Source organism: Staurois parvus, unplaced genomic scaffold (assembly GCF_062004578.1).
Source record: "Staurois parvus isolate SC_StPar_1 unplaced genomic scaffold, SC_StPar_1.0 ptg000300l, whole genome shotgun sequence".
Classification (NCBI taxonomy): Eukaryota; Metazoa; Chordata; class Amphibia; order Anura; family Ranidae; genus Staurois; species Staurois parvus.
The window spans coordinates 620,577-628,100 of NW_028318096.1; positions in this window are offsets into that span (position 1 = coordinate 620,577).

Here is a 7,524-nt window from a genome sequence, read left to right on the forward strand (position 1 = left end):
AGGTGCCAGTCCTTAATGGGGAGCAGTCCTTAAAGCGTAACTTGCCCTTTTGGGTGGAGCTCCGCTTGAAAGAGAAAGAAGGGGAAGGGCCAGACAGGAAGTCAGGAACGAGGACCAAGAGAGTGGACATCAATACGAGCAAGCAATTAGTCTATAAATGTAACAAGGATTTATTACAGTCTAGTGGGATGACTTAATCCAAGGAGACCAGATTTTCTCAAATGTATGAGTTTTATCTTGAAGAATGGCAGCAAGTTTTTCATTGGTCATATACCACACCATCATGTTCTTAACTAAGGTAGAACTAGGTAAGGAGGACCACCATCGTTTTGCAAAAGTTTGTTTGCCTGCAGTGAATAAGAATGTTAGAAGACCGAACTAGTCATTAGTGCAATTGGGCGGTTTAAAATTTTGCAATTTTTCCTTTGGAATTCTTTGTAATCTTTTACCCAACAGTGTATGTATCAGGGTTCGTTCACACTTGGCTGTTTTACCAACGCTTTCCAAACATCCCTATAGTGTTTGGCAAGCGTTGGTCCAGCATTTGCGGAACGTTTTTTAACGTTCCGCAAACGCCGCATGCGTGGTTTAGCGGCGTTTGCTAGGCATTTGCTGAGCGTTAAAAACGCCCCACAAACGCCTATAATGCAGTTTGAATGGTGTTACCGCTCTGCAAACGCCCCGCAACCGCACCGCAAATGCCAGCCGGGCATTTGCGGAGTGGCACCATAGACAAGAATAGGAGGCTTCAACCCCTCCAGACTCGACCAGAGGCATCCGTTTTGCCGTGACGCGTCGCAAACGCTCCTGTTAGAACAGCACCATGTGCTGTAATGTGCAGAATTGGCGTTTGGGAAGAGGTAAAAACGCTTCCCAAATGCCTCTCTGCCGCCTGCACACAACGCTAGTGTAAACATAGCCTCATTCAGTAAACATTAATCCAGAAATTTTTAATTTTGCAGCAGTCCCACCAGATGTGTAGGAGTGTGCCAGTTGTTTGTCAGCCTCTGAAACATTTATCAGAGATTGCAGAGTTCATTTTAGGCAGTCATTGGGGAACTAAATACAAACGCACCAATAATTCATAATTCAATACAATTGCTGTTGTATTAATTGAGCAATGTGCTGTCGTATGTCAAATATGGTGCCAATTTTTGTCCCCTAACCTCTCACCTAGATCTTCCTCCCATTTCATCATAAACAGTGCTTTGAAAAAATATTCATACCCCTTGAAATTTTCCACATTTTGTTATGTTATAACCAAAAACGTAAATGTATTTTTATTGGAATTTTATGTGATAGACCAACACAAAGTGGCACATAATTGTGAAGTGGAAGGAAAATCATAAGTGGTTTTCAAAACTGTTTACAAATAGTCACCTAATTAGTGAATAGTCCACCTGTGTGTAATTTAATCTCAGTAAAAATACAGCTGTTCCGTGAGCCCTCAGAGGTTTGTTAGAGAACATTAGTGAACAAACCGTATTATGAAGGCCAAGGAACACACCAGACAGGGCAGGGATAAAGTTGTGGAGAAGTTAAAGCAGGGTTAGATTATAAAAAAAATACCCCAAGCTTTGAAAATCTCACATAGCACTGTTCAATCCATCATCTGAAAATGGAAAGAGTATAGCACAACTGCAAACCTACCAAGACATGGCCGTCCACCTTAATTGACAGGCTGGGCAAGGAGAACATTAATCAGAGAAGCAGCCAAGAGGCCCATGGTAACTCTGGAGGAGCTGCAGAGATCCAGAGCTCAGGAGGGAGAATCTATCCACAGGACAACTATTAGTCATGTACTTCACAAATCTGGCTTTATGGAAGAGTGGCAAGAAGACAACCATTGTTGAAAGAAAGCCATAAGAAGTCCCGTTTGCAGTTTGCGAGAAGCGATGTGGGGGACATGGCAAACATATGGAAGAAGGTGCTTTGGACAGATGAGACTGAAATTGAACTTTCTGGCCTAAAAGCAAAACGCTATGTATGGCGGAAAACTAACACTGCACATTACCCTGAACACACCATCCCCACCGTGAAACATGGTGGTGGCAGCATCATGTTGTGGGGATGCTTTTCTTCAGCAAGGACAGGGAAGCTGGTCAGAGTTTATGGGAAGATGGATGGAGCCAAATACAGGGAAATATTAGAAGAAAACTTGTTAGTCTGCAAAAGACTTGAGACTGTGGCGGAGGTTCACCTTCCAGCAGGACAACGACCCTAAACATACAGCCAGAACTACAATGGAATGGTTTAGATCAAAGCATATCCTTGTGTTAGAATGGTCCAGTCAAAATCCAGGCCTAAATCCAATTGAGAATCTGTGGCAAGACTTGAAAATTGCTGTTCACAGACGCTCTCCATCTAATCTGACAGAGCTTGAGTGATTTTGCAAAGAAGAATGGGCAGAAATTTCACTCTCTAGATGTGCAAAGCTGGTAGAGACATACCCAAAAAGACTTGCAGATGTAATTGCAGCGAAAAGTACAAAAGTATTGACTTAGGGGGGCTGAATACAAATACACACCACTTTTCAGATATTTATTTGTAAAAAATTTTTAAAACCATGTATCATTTTCCTTCCACATCACAATTATGTGGCACTTTATGTTAATCTATTACAAAATCCCAATAAAACACATTTACGTTTTTGTTTGTAACATGACAAAATGTGTAAAATTTCAAGGGGTATGAATACTTTTTCAAGGTACTATATGAATGTGGGCAGGAGTCCCATTTTCCAAAGGTTGGATGTAAGGTGATAAGGCCTGTAGCATTAGGATCATGGAAACATATTTTCTCAAAAGGGGTCAGGGATTGAAGTGAAGAAGAGCTAATAACGTCTTACAAAATTCCTAATTTGGATATATCTGGAGATTTCACGAGAAGGTAAGTTGTGTAGTGTTTTCATAGCAGAGAGGTCTAAAACATTTGTGGATGATATTAGGTCATAAATTCTGTATAGGTTCTTAGAGGTCCACCATCTGAAGTTATCTAAAGCCATTCATAGTAAAAGGAACCTTAACACACCTGACAATGTACAATGCTGTACACCACTTAAAAATGGTGCATGTGCTGTTATTTGGCAGCATGCTTCAACACACATTACTGCATTGTGCTGCAACACATGTCCATCTGCAGGTGCACAGCAGTAACAAAATTGCCAAGTAAAGATGGTATGAAGGGTTCCTTAACCATTTCAGCTCAAGTTACCATCTATAAAGGGCTCCTGGACACAGTAGGTCCTGGTAGGCTTTAGCAATGGAACCACCTACCATCAATGATAGCTGCAGTCCAGGACTGAACACAGAAGGTGAACAGATCAGCCTCTGTGCTTCCTGTTGCAGACTGCTTTATCACAGATGTAACCAGGGGTTAGGTCCCTTTAATTTTAACTTCTCTGCAGAGGAAGAGTTGTGACATGGGGGGTTGGGGTGACCCTTGGTGGGGAGACTGAGAGCCGATTTACACCATGTAGTGCACAGCAATGCACTGTGCTCTCCTGTGTGATTCACATGAAATCTGGGTGCAGTGCGACTGAGTGAGCTGAAATCAGCTAAAGTAGTGCAGTACTTTACAAAATGCAGAGCAACCAGATTGCATGGTACTTTTGTACCATGCAATCCAGTGTAGACTAAAGCAATGCATTTGCGACCTGTGTTTGGAGTGTCATTAGCATTGCACTAACACCTACTGCAGATTGCAAGGGCAGTGTGTACTGAACGTGGTGCTGGAAATGCACATGAAGCGCAAGTTTCCTGCGCTATGTTCTGGTGTGAACTAGCCATACGTTTGTAGCCACCAAGAAGAGGACCTCGGAGGGTTTTCGGTGTGCTCTCCCCTACAGAAGGATAAGCTTCAGTGCTAGGCTTGAGAGTGGGAATTGAGCTAAGGACTGAGATTTACTATGTGAGTGCGACAACGCTCCCTCCATGCAGCTTGGCCCCACCCACAGCTCGGCACAGCATTTGATTGACAGCAGTGGGAGCCAATGCCTTCCGCTGCTATCAATCTGTCTAGGGAAGAAGGGGACAGCGGCAAGAGCCAGCACTGGATTAGATCAGGCTCATCATGTAAGAATAAGGTGGCCTGCACAGCAGACCCAACAATGAAAGAGCTGTGCCTGCTTTCACATGAAGCAGGGCCTCTCTGAGCCCCAGATGGCGGGAGTTGCTGGAACTTATTTCCCCTGGGTGTGGAGCCTGCACCTGTTGCAGAGGGAGGTGAGTAAAGAGGCACTCCTACAGTTTAATATTTATAAACATTGTAATTTAAGATAATAATTTGTGTTACTTGTGTTTTACTTTAGTCAGTGTGTGCAATCCTTTAAAGGATATGTTAACCTTTAAAAAAAAAAAGAAGATAATAATAAATTCACATTACTATTGCAGGCTAAAAAAAATGTGCATTTATTTTTTTTTTTAGGAGCCTGGAAAGGATTGCACCAATGATCAGCAGATTGCTGATGTGATACAGGACTTCTACAGACTGTCAATGTAAGCTATCTGCTCATATATCTTAGGTGCAGGCAGTTTCACACTGACAGAAAGAATCGATGAACTACCATGGCACTCAACAGTGCCATGGTAGTTCATTAAAAACTACAAGCAAACCACCGCAAAGGATGTTAGTATTTGTAGTTGATTTAAAAAGAGAGGTGCACCCACCCACTAAATCAACCATATAAATAAATATAAATAAAGAGATGGCATCAACATGATATAAATATGACTCAAAAAAGTGCAAAAATATAGAAAGTGCAAATGCATAAAGTGTAAAAGAATTCTAAATATATATAATGAAGTCCCAAACAGTGCAAAAAATATATATGTAACAAAATGTCCAATAAAAAAGTGCACAAATATGTAACTCAATAACAAAAATAAAATACATTCAATAAAAAATTAATAAACTTATATGTAACATAGTACTGCAAAATAAAGTGCAAAAAAAGGTCCCAATTAATACTCAATGAAATACAGTGATGAAAAATGTTCACAGTGCCAAAAAAAATATTCCAAAAACTGCAGTGCTTGAGTGAAACCAGACATGCAAAGCTGCTTACCAAATATAATAAATCTCAGCACTCATCAAGCACAGCCACGAGTCACAGGTTTTCTGGACTCCAAAGAGATAAAAAGGTGACAGGGGAGGTGAGCTCCAGCACACAGCCTGTGACTGACACCACATCTATGCATGCGATCTGCTGAGAGCCTAAGCCACCTGCTCCATCCCATTCCTTGCTATCCAGTGAGCCTCTGCTCAGAGTGGACGAGAGAACTGAGCGATCAGCAGTGCAGGGTGCAGAGGCGGCAGGGGACAGATGAAGCATTGGATCGATGCTGCATCCACCTACATGAGTATAAATTTTTTCAACCCCGTACTTCTCTTTTAATCCCTGTGTGCATGAGACGTAATAGCACCTAACAGTGTGTTTTTAGTTTGGTGTTTTTCCATATAAGCTAAAGTGATACAAACGTTTCTATGTAACTAAATAAAGTAAGATTTTGTATACACATATATTCTCTGTTGGATACTTTGATGAGTGGTGTTTTATTCTTTCCTATCTCCAGTTCAGGGTTTATTATTACTAATGTTAAATTTAGGTGTTTTCTGAATGAGCTAATGCCAGAGATGATTAGTTACACAGCATTTTGATCAGCTCTATAGAACACGTCTTGTCTTGAAATATTCTCAAGAAAACATGTTGGGAGTGTAATATAGTACCTTTACATAACAAAATGATGTGTATATACAAATGGCTATATGTATGGGGTGAAGAGAGCAAGGAGGCATTTTGTAAGTACTAACATTCTTTAATTAATCTATTACAAGCAAAAGACATGCACACATATTTCTTCAATATTCCAGCATCTTAGACATCAGTATAGTATGAATAAATCCCCTGTGACTGCAGAGATTTAACCAAATGTCACTCCATGCTCACAAATGTCATAATCTAGCAGGTTTTCAAATTTGCAATATGTCTGCTATGCATTTCAGTGTTTCAGAATCCTTTCCACCCCTAGCCCAAAGTAGGAGTTTAAGGCTTTGTCTCTGGAGCCAAAGTGGAACTAGTCATTGGAACTGTACAGCAGAGCTGCAATCAGAATGGAGAAAAATGTAGAGATTGCAACTGGATTTGCATTCAGTACTTTCTTCCAGTGCAGGGCAGTGCAAGGCAATCCTCTGCCTTGGACTGTGCACTTGAAAGTTGAAATTTATGGAATAAAATGAATGAATATCACTTGAAATTCTAAACAGACTGGGGCAAAAAGATTGCAACATTACAGGTGGGAGGAAGTGCAAGGGACCACCAACAACCTTGAACCTCAATCATTGTTTAGCCTTGTAAAGCTCAAAATATCTCAGTGTGAAGTGCTGTCTCTTATTCTGCCCAGCTTTGCACTGTTGCCATGTACAGATGACTCACGTGTGCAGATCATGTCAGCATTCACATTTAAATAGCGGCAGTAAGAAGTGCAGTGAGCGTTAAGAATGTGCAATAACCTCTAGCAACTAATCAATGTGCAGAAATGACGTGTAGTAACCTCTAGAAACCAATAAGCAAGCTGAAATCATGTGCTGTAACCTGTAGCAACTAATCAGTGAGCCGTAACGTGTGCTGTAACCTCTAGCAACCGGTCAGTGAGTGGTAATGATATGCTGTAACCTCCCTCAACCAATCACAATTGCTGCCTGATTTTAAGTCTAGCTGCTATGTATTGTATGTTTCAGAGCAGGTGGAGAGCGATACTGCATGGGAGAGGGCAGGAAAATATTTACCCAATTTAGTCCAATTAATAATAAAGATGTCCCTGATACAAAGCCTACATGAAACCTCCAAATTAAAGTCACTAGCCCCAGCTTTGAACTCAGCAGTAAGGGTATCACTCACTTACTGAAATGATCCACCACTATAAGCAGTGCTAGCATATAAGCCTCCACCTTTTCCACAGCAGCTTCAACATTTTCCTAAAAAGTACACACTTTCCACTTCTTTAGTAAATTCGCTGCATTGATTGCACTTCTGGAGAAACCAACTTGCAATGCACCATGTGCCTTTAAGCAGACCAACTGTGTGCAACACTGTGGGTGGAGAAGAAAGTGAGTAGGTTTCTAGGGCCAAGTACATACAGTACATATATAGTTCAGGTATCATGCCAAAGGGAAATCTGAACTATGTAGAAAGTATAAGGGATTTCACTGGGAGTACTTGTGGTCTGCGGCTGCTGTAGTGTGACCAGGAGTCTGAAATCCCCAGCGACACCAATACAGTGATCAGTGCTAATAAAAATGGACACTGTACTAATGACACTGAGCAGGAAGGGGTTAACATGTGGGGCGATCAAAGGGTTAACTGTGTGCTGTGTTGTGTTTTACTGTGTGTGTACTTTACTGTGTAAGCACATTGCTTTGTATTGCTCTGCTATGCAGAGCAATACAAAGCAATGTGCAGAAGCTGACAGGGGAGAGATCTATATTGTATACATACAGGTCTCTCCCTCATCGGTGATACATGGC